The sequence below is a fragment of the Monodon monoceros genome, unplaced genomic scaffold (genome assembly GCF_005190385.1).
Source record: "Monodon monoceros isolate NGI ecotype Baffin Bay Population unplaced genomic scaffold, NGI_Narwhal_1 Super_Scaffold_7, whole genome shotgun sequence".
In the NCBI taxonomy this organism is placed as follows: Eukaryota; Metazoa; Chordata; class Mammalia; order Artiodactyla; family Monodontidae; genus Monodon; species Monodon monoceros.
Window position 1 is genome coordinate 71,544,809 of NW_021703784.1, and position 10,284 is coordinate 71,555,092.

A 10,284-nucleotide genomic window follows, 5' to 3' on the forward strand; every position below is an offset into this window, starting at 1 on the left:
ATATATATATATATATATATATATATATATATATATATATAGGCACACTCCCAGTAAGAAGTGATTTTTCTGATTCTTCTCCATTGGATTCTAGGCCATCCCTGGGGTCCTCTCCATTTCAAAGAGAGTGACTTTTAATAAAAGCTTTTTATGAGTGAGTACTGGATAAGCTCCCATCCTATTGATAATAAAAAGAAAGATAAAGCTATTCATTTGGAACATTTGTAAGGACTTGACTTCTGGAGCAAGAGTTGGGAGGAATAAAATATTGAAAGCCATAGGCTGTTTAGTTTCATTTCTGTTATCATTGCTGATTTGTGATGTGATTTTAGGGTGACTCATGTAAATCCTTTATATATAAATAACCCATAAAATCAAGTTCTGAGGAAATTTGATATTCTTTGTTCTAAAGGCAAAGGATTATTAAAGTAATTACGATCAGAAAAAGAATAAAATGAGTCATTTTTCTGTACCAAAAATCTAAAATATCAGACTTGGTTCTATTTCTTACCAGCTAAGTCTTTGTGAGCTCTATGAATTGTGTTCTATACATTTAAAATAAACTAAGAGAAAATGTTAACATAAGATTAACTCAATATAAACGTGCTAACATGAGACCTGGAAGAAGCACTGCAGGAGTCAGAAAGCCTGGTTGAGTACTTAGGATAACCACATAGTAGCTGGCAAATCTGGGCTGAACCCCAGTTCCATCACCTTTTAAATGGGGATAATTACAACCAGGTCATAGTAAATGACACTGAGACTTCAGAGATGTCAATTTGGTCATCTTTGTAGTTGTTGAAAGACATGAAGTCTCCTCTGGAAAGGTATTATGGAGGACAAAAGAAGAAACTCTAAAGAACTGCAAACAGTGTATAATTCAGTATTGAATATTGTATTAGGATTTTAGAAGCAGGAGACTTGCGTAAGGGTTGGAGAGTTCAGGAAAGGCATAATGAAAGATGCAGAACTTGGTCTGGGCCTTGAAAAACAGGTCCAAATGTAGTTTTATGCAATTAGTTAATATTCTTAATATGTAAAGAGCTCTTTAAAATCAACAAGTCAAGCATACCAATAGCAAAAAAGGGAAAGGACATAAAAGATAATTCATAAATGGCAAAAATATCAAGAAGAATGTTAAAATATTCAACCTAATAATGAAGGAACTTCAAATAATAACATGCTTTCCCCCCTCCATTTAGTTGGTAGAAATTTAAAAAAAAAATCCTTACCCAGCAGTGAAAAGATCGTTTTTGCATCTTGTTCATGGAGGGTATATGAATACAACCATTTTGGAAGACAATATGGCAGTATAAAGAACATGAAAAGTGTTGTTTAATCTTGATGAAATCATCAGAGATGTCCACAAAAATACAAAATACTTGTACAACATGGAGCTACTTATAGTAGCAAAAAATAGAATTATTGGATACCTAACTATAGGGAATTGGTTTAATAAATTTTGATATGTAATATTAAGAAGAATGTTTTCAAAGATTTTTCAATGGCATGGGAAAATGTATCTGGCATAATAAGTGATTAAAAAGCCAGGTTAAAAATTATATATAAGATTAATTCTATTAAAAATGTCCTTATGTATGTGTATTATATAGGTATATTTAAATGTGTATATTACAAAAAAATAGTATTTCTGAGTGACAGGACTATGGATGATTTTTATTTTCTATTTTATAATTTCTAAATTTTCTACATGAACAATAAATGTTATTCCTTTGTATGTATTGTGGTTTTGTACTTATTCTTAGTCGAACAGAGAAGTAGTGATGTTATTGTTTTGCTTTGTAGAAAATCAATTCCATTTTCTTGGAAAACTCTTTGTTGCTTTCTTCCCATTGGATCAATGATTTATTTTTGCTACTCTAGAATCTTGCCCAATGCCATATTTCTCATGAGTTAGGAGGCACATATCCTCTTGTCATTACCTTTATGCAACGTTCTTTCCTCCTTTTGGCCAGATCATCTATTTTGCAAGAGGCAGTAAGAATGGTGCTTAATGAAGAGCATGGACTCTAGTCTGATTGCCTGGGTTCTGTAAAACCTTAGGCACGGCATTTAACCCGTACCAAGTATCTTTTGGGAGTGGTGGTTAGTAAAAGATGCTTAATGAATATTTATTACCTTGTTGAAATGAATGATGCAAAAACAGATAACAGGAAAAGAGAGGCCTTATATCTACTATCCTATATATACTACCTTCCATGAACATTTACAATGTGCCTTCCTGCTCCTGAGTAGAGAGGCAGCATATTTTTAAAAAGTAGACCTGAAGCAGAATTTCAGCCCCACCAAATAGTTGCTGTCTTCCTTGTGCAAGAAGAACTGAACTTTCTAAACTCATTTTACTCATCTGTAAAAATGGGGACTAGTAAGAGTTCTTGTGAGGATTACCTTTGGAATAGCACTGTTCAATAAATATTTTCCTACCCTTCTACCTCCAAATCCTATTTCTCTTTTCCCAAGGCAAATGAAGTGTATCTTTCCAGGCACTTCATTCCTATAGGTCCTGCAGTATCTTCTATGGAACTTGGTTAACCTAATTGCAATGACAAACTGCCTTCTGATCAGCAAAGTTACAGTGACTGATGCTATATACAAATAGTTCCCTTTGATTTATTATTCATTTTCAGACTTTTCTTCTGTTACACTTAAAACATTTCCCTCTAACTCTCCAGTTGAACTTAATTGGCAGAATCAGCTTCTATTAAACATGAAGCTTTCCTGTCTGTGAGAATGTCTTTTTATTTCTCTGCAACTTCTGGGAAAACTTAGATTCATTCTTTTAAGGGAAGTGATTATGTGATAACTGGCTGCAACTTTACACTAAATGTGGTCATATTTAGTCTCTTTCTTGCTCATGTCTTCCTGAAAAAGAAAAGAGTAAAACTAAATAAGTCCTCCCTCGTTGAATTTGACATAGATGATTATGAATGACTTCAGAAACAAACCCCAGTGCCCTATGAGGCAAATTATTTGAGCCCACCCCATGTGACCTATAATGTTTATGGTTTTTAAGAATATAAGAGACCTGGTTTAGGAAGTAATTATAAGAAAGCCAGATTGCAGAGAAAGAAAATGAGAAAGAACCCAGTGGCATTGAATTCTAAAAGTCTGCCTAGCAAGAAGCCAGCGCAGGAGATGTGTAGTTCAGAAAAGGGTTCGACTCCTTTTGAACCTTTATATTCCCTAATCCTTGAAACAGGTTTGCTCTCTTGTTCACATCCACTAAAGATCCAAAACAGCTGGGTAAAATCTGGAATAATATAGGGTTACTGTTAACATGTTTAAATTGAGATCAAATCTTAATCTTTTTCTTTTCTGTGTATTTGCTTCAAAGGGTTTCAGGGGCAGTGGTGTGAATTATTCTGCGTGTGCTTGATAGATTTTAAGCTTTATGAGAGGCAAGATGCCTGCTGACTTTGTGAGCATGAAAAGACCACTCTGACCAGGGTTTTCAGATTCGGTTAGTCTGAAAGTAGCGACTCATGTAGGTCATTATTCCCACAAAGGCAAATGACTTGTCTAATTGGACTACAGGTGGTTTATACCAGGTTGTCTCTTTACCTTAAGACAAGTGGAGAAAATGTTTAGGTGAGAAATGTTATTCCGGTTTATCACAAGGCTCACAAATTAATTTTCCAGTTGCTGAGTTCTGAAGGAGATTTTAGTGTTAGAAGACAAAAATGCAGATATCCCCGTTTCCAGCGACTTGTTCCTCTTCTACCTTGGCTTAACTGAAATTTATGAGCAATTGCATGAATTTTTTTCAATTTCTCCTTCTCTGAAACTTCTGGAGAAAGCATCAAAATCAAATGAAGAGTTTTCCTCAAAGAGCCCCATTTAAATAACTTACTTAAAAGATGCATTACTCATAATTCAGTTGAAATTTAGAATATTTAAATTTGATGATCTTATTTCCTCTTCATAAAGATGTAAATTTGAAACACATCTATTTAGTGGAGGAGTTAATAATAGTTTTATGTTTTTTTTTTTCCATTGCTCAAACAGATATCTCTAGGTTTTATATCTCTTGTCATTTTCCTAATGAGAAAAGATGTCAAGTGTCTTTACAAACCTTTCAGTTTGTATTTGGTTCTGGAGAATTTTTAATTTAAGTATACTATGAATATAGCCATACTGCCATCTAAGGAAACTATGACTGGTTTTTTTTAAAGAGTCTGGTTTAAGAAAAATCAGACATATGAAACATTAACAAGGGGGTGTTTATTCGCATTAGAAAAGTCTTCTTCACTTTACAGAATAATTTGCACTTGAGTTCCTTTAAATGCAGCAGTATTTGTGCGTTTGAAATATGATTTTATATAAAATGAGTTCTTTCCAGAAGTGTGTATTTATTAGTGTTAAAATTAGTACTTAAATTTTATTGCATTAGTCTAATTACCCAGATAATTATGGTTTTTAAAAAAGCTGTACTTTCACTTGAACTACCCACAAACTGAGAAATATTATTTATAGAACATTAGAACTGGAAAGGAACTTAGAAACACTTTAGTAGAGCCCTGTGTCCATTTGGTTTTTCATTGTTGAGCTCGCAGTTAGAAAGGAGATGCAGAAAAGTTGGCCAGCATTATCAAATTATTCCTGCTTTCAGTTTGGAAGTGTGTATGTATGTGTGCTTGTGTTTGGTGTAAGAGGTTGGCCAAAATTTCACAGCTCAAAAATGATCAAAGGCATGTTTTCTACAACCCTTTATTCAGCAAGTGGCAAATGAAAAGGAAGGGATTTTAAAGTCTTTATATGCGCTTTTTATTTTTAAAATACATGTCATTCAGCACAGATAAATGTAATAATTTTAAATGCTATTTGGCCTTTGTTCACCTCCGCGCTACCGCCTTCTCATCGCTGTTTCTTTAAACGTCTGAATTTGAGAAACCTTTTGAAATCCTCCCCCTCCACCCCCCTCTTGCTATCCTGAAGACAACACACACTCCAAACCAGGCACACTCTCGGGCCACACACACTGGCCAGAGAAGGAAAGGGGAGACATTTTACAAACATTTTAAAAAGGAAAAATATCAAATCAAAGACAGTTTTGCCGTGGGCAGTGGCAACGTATCTACCCGGCTGTCTATGACCCCCAATAAAAATCATGTTCAGAAATGGTGAAAAGTCTAGCGAAGCAAACTAACAGGAGGAAACAGAACCCTTGAGGAAAGGGGCGCGTTCATCGTTTTACAGATTTAAGGAGGGACCGGCAGGGACTGCTTTAGAACCGCTCCAGGCTGCCCCTGCACGTACTTTGCGCAGAGAGCTGGGCGCTGGACCTTTTGAACTCTGGCCGCTCGACAAAAATACCCTTTTGAAAAGGTGGTGTTCACTGGGCTGTCAGAATTAAGCGACACCGAATTAAGGCGCTCATAAGACCGCGTTGGGCTCAGAACAGAGCCTCTGGTTTTAATCCCGACATTTTGGATTAATATCAGGTGTTAATTTCAAACAGGGCAGCCCTTTGGAGGAGATAAAGAAGGGAACGTCATACTTACTAAACTTCTTTTTTTTTTTTTTTTTAATGCTAGAAGAGCGTGGGGGGTGGGCATTGCATTTCTTATCACAAGCACCCCAGTAGCATTAACTGCGTGCGGAGGGAGTAATTGTGAAGGCAGGCAAAGATCGAAACAGCACTCTGCGTTCCTCCAGGTCCTCTCGGGAACGGCGGGTCTGCGAGGGGGAAGCGCCCTCCGCGCAAAGGCGTTTTGCAGAGTGCGGGAGCCCCTGTTCCCGGAGTGGCCCGGAGTCTGCACCCAAAGGTAGGAACCTAGAGGCCGCCGCTATCTGCTTCCCACCAATCAGCCAGGGTCTTGTGAACACCCCCGTCCGCGATTCTCCGCAAAGGGTGGCTTGGAGAGGGTGGAACTTTGGAGTGGAGTCGTTCTTTCTTCTTTTGAGTGCAGTGTGAACACAAAGGGCCAAATTGGGCCTCCTGGTCTGCGGGTGCTGTTGCGTTTCAGACCGGTGTCCTAGCTGCGAAATCAGCCACCCTTGTCGCACTCTCACGTCAGACTCGGCACTGCTGAGAGCAGTGGGGCCCGCGGCGTACTGTACTCGTTCCATTAGGCCCGTCGGTCGAGAGGCCAGAGCCCGGCGTCAGCAGAGACGCGGGCACCCTCGGTCCCCCGCGCGCCCCACCATGGGTTGCTGCTTTCCCGCCGGTTGCTTCGGGCCGGCCAGCCCTTCTTTCAGCACAAAGGGTTTGAGGTGCATTGCTTTCTTTGGCGTAAAGCCCTCGCCGGGTCAGAGTGAAATCTCCGCTTTTTTCGGGAGCATGGCAACACAAAAGGTTTAAGGGGGGAAATTGTTAAAAGGAAGCCCTTTTCTCTTTAGGCTGAATGCAGTGGGGAGATTAAAACTTTCATTTGAGATTTTGCAGTATTCATGGTGGTGGGCCCATGAATGGGACTGAGTCAAAGCCCCCAGCGCCGCTGTGTGTGCCCTTTTATCTCCCGCACATCTTCAGACACAGGTTGTTTTGCACTTGAAAGAGGGGAGAGAGGGGAATGTGGGATTCTGACAGCTGATATTGGCCTCTGAACTCTTGATGGGGATTTTCTAATTAACCCCAAGTACCCATCAGGTGGCCAACACAGAATGATTTCTGTCAGAGAGGGCAAAAAGTTTCCCATTTTGATCAGATGGACGGGAGAGTTTTTAACATTCAGAGTAAGGAAATTCAGGAAGAGTCTCTGAGCACAGAATTGGAAAAGCCTGATGGAGCAGGCTGGATTAGGGGAGGCAGCCGTGAGGACACCAGTAACAGAGGCTGTGTGCGGGCCATCTAGACGTGGCCACCATCAGATCACTTGGGGAGGGTAGATGTGGTTGCTGAGACTCGGAGAAAGTGCTTCTGTGTGCTTTGAGAGTTAAATCAGCTAAGACATTTGGGTGGAGAGCTCTAACTTGTAGTTTGACTTATGTCTGGACGTGGGAATTCCCATTTGTTTATTAGGTGATTTTAATTCTAGTTCAAACCCAGGACTCTTTGCCAAGACCCTAGCATTCGCTAAAATCAATTCCATATGGTTTTAGTAAATGCACCTCCAGTTGAAGAGATGATGGAAATGGTGTATCAGCCTTTGTCAATGAAGAGAGAACTACTGATTCGTTGGTTCAAAAGCAAAACTGTGGTGGGTTGTTTTAGAGCAAGTCCCAAGAAGAAATAATAAGTTTGGATGATGAACTTCCAAATTCCAAGTCCCTTGGGGATTCAGTTTCAGTGTATTTGGGGGTGAAGTCTCTGAAAAGTATGTGTTTAAAAAGGGCCCCAGGCAGGTGATTCTTCTGATTGGGCCAAGTTCCAGGGCAGTGTTTCCCAGGTTTCTCTGATGATAACAAGACTCGGAGAGCTTGTTTAAGAAAACCAACCAAACAGACTTTGGGTGTACATCTTCATACTGAAAACTGCAGTGGATAGTTCTGAAAGTGTACGTTTTTTAACAAGCTTCTCAGCGTGCTTCCAAGGCCCCCAAATCTCCTGTTTTTTCTTTTACGGAGGTGCTGCTTCCCAGTCTCCTTCACGGGTTTCTTTCCAACTCCCTGACCTTTAAATGTTGAGAGAGCTCCACTGACCAGTGTTTGGTCCTCTTCTCTTTCTAAGCCCCCTTCCTTGGTGATCTCATCTAAGTCTTGTGGCTTTTCTACTAGACCCCCAAGTTACAGCTCCGGCTCAGATGTCGCTTGACATCTGAGACTCTCCATCTATATAATTGTTTGCCTGGTATCTCCACTTGACCTTGACCTTTGTCCTAGAATTTTCTCTCAGGCATCCGAGAGAAGGCCATTGTGGCTGGAGCATGCAAGGGTGGGAGGGCAGTAGAGGTGAGGTTGGAGAGGAGGGCAGGGCCAGATCATTAGGGCCCTTTTAGGCCATAGGAAGGGGTCTAGGTTTTATTTAAAGGGCCATTGGAAAGCTTCAAGGGTGTAAGGAGTTGGGGAGAAATAACAGGGTCTAATTAAGTTTTCACAAGGACATTCTGGCTGCCATGTGGAGAAGGAATTGGAGAAGGGCAAGAAACACAGGAAATGGAAGCCCAGATAGGAGTCTTTTGCAATAGTCCAGGCAAGAGATGATGGTAGCTTACTGCAAGTAGAAGCATTGGAGAAGGAAAGAAGTGGACAGAGGGGATAATTTTGAAAGTAGCAACATCTGGACTAGCTGAAGGATCGGATTTAGAACATGAGGAAAAAAGAGAAATCAGGATAACACCCAGGTTTTAGGCTTAATAATTTTGATAGTGGTGCCATTTACTGAGAGAAGTAGAAAGCAGTGCTTCCTACCTTTTTTCATGTTGTAACACATATAAAAAATGATGATAGGGCTTCCCTGGTGGCGCAGTGGTTGAGAGTCCGCCTGCCGATGCAGGGGACACAGGTTTGTGCCCCTGGGAAGATCCCACATGCCGCGGAGCGGCTGGGCCCGTGAGCCATGGCCGCTGAGCCTGCGTGTCCGGAGCCTGTGCTCCACAACGGGAGAGGCCACACAGTGAGAGGCCCACGTACCGCAAAAAAAATAAAATAAAAAAATTTTAAAATGGTGATATTTGTAGGATTCAGTGAGTAAACTAGAGAGGATTTGCAGATGTCTGTATGAGGCTGGGTGAAATTTTTCTTTATATTTTCTTTGTATATTATTTTATAATGATAAGAAAACTAGAATACAAAGCATTAGGGAGGATCTAGCAAATACTTTTTTTTTTCTTTTTTTTTTTTGCGGTACGTGGGCCTCTCACTGCTGTGGTCTCTCCCGCTGCAGAGCACAGGCTCCGGACGCACAGGCTCAGCGGCCATGGCTCACAGGCCCAGCCGCTCCGCGGCATGTGGGATCTTCCCGGACCGGGGCACGAACCTGTGCCCCCTGCATCGGCAGGCGGACTCCCAACCACTGCGCCACCAGGGAAGCCCAGCAAATACATTTTAAAAATACCTCTTAAAATTTTTTAAAAAATTTTAATGAGGAACTTGCTTTGGAACATTGCTTCAATGAACATGACTTTTTTTTTAATGTCAGGTTTTAAACTTGAAGTAGCTACACACAATTCTGATCAAGACTGTTTAATGATAAGCTCTTCCAATTCTTGAAAATCACAACAATGAAAACCTTTTTTCACAGAGACAAAATTAGAAATATTTTTCTCACCATTCAAAAACTTCAAGAGTTGTAGTTAAATGTAAGGACTTTTTTTTGGTTTTTTTTTGTTTTTTTGCGGTACGCGCGCCTCTCACTGCTGTGGCCTCTCCCGTTGCGGAGCACAGGCTCCGGACGCGCAGGCCCAGCGGCCATGGCTCACGGGCCCAGCTGCTCCGCGGCATGTGGGATCCTCCCAGACCCGGGCATGAACCCGTGTCCCCGGCATCGGCAGGCGGACTCTCAACCACTGCGCCACCAGGGAAGCCCAAATGTAAGGACTTTTAATGTTGAAATCTCTTGTAATATTTCTAATGGATTTCAAGTCCAATCAGATATTTTCATTTTCATTATTTGTTCATTCAACAAGTATTTATTGAGGCTTGCTAAGTGCCAGGTACTGTTCTAGACACCTAAATACCAAGTCTTTCAAAATAATGATTAAGCCCTAATTTGCAGAATCTGCTTGCCTGCCAGTAGCTCATCTGTCACAATATGTCATCTGATTTATGTGAAGAGAGAGAGTAAAAGCCACCAGCTGGAGCCCACCTGTGTGGCCCCTAACCTCTGTCTCTTTATCCTGTGCTCTGTGCTCCTTGGGCACCTGAAACTCCTCCAGTAGCCCTGAGGGTGTTACTTGCCCAAATAAGTGAGGGCCAGGCATAGCTCATTTTGTTTGCTGATCTGGGCATTCATGAGACTGCTGGGCATGGCATCTGGCCGTGCTCAGTGGATGCTGCTTTCAAAGGATGCTTGAGTAGCTGCATAGGGCCAGAGACAGCTATCCCAGGGCCTCTGATGGCCCCAGAGTCCAACTGGCCACCCTCACAACCTGATACCTCGTGACACACGTGGGTGCTATGGCACTTTGGGTAAGGGGCTCTAAATCAACCAGAATTGTGTCTCCTGCCCCGTTCCCCCTCTCCCCTGCCCCCATTCACATATGAAGCCCTAACCCCTAATGTGGCCTTCATGGAGGTAAGTAAGGTTAAATGAAATCATAAGGGTGGGGTCCTAATCCATTATGACTGGTAAGGAGGGAGAGGGAGGGGGAGGGGGAGGGGGACGGGGACGGGGGGGTGGGCGAGGGGGAGGAGACACAAACATGGTTGACTTACGGCGACCTA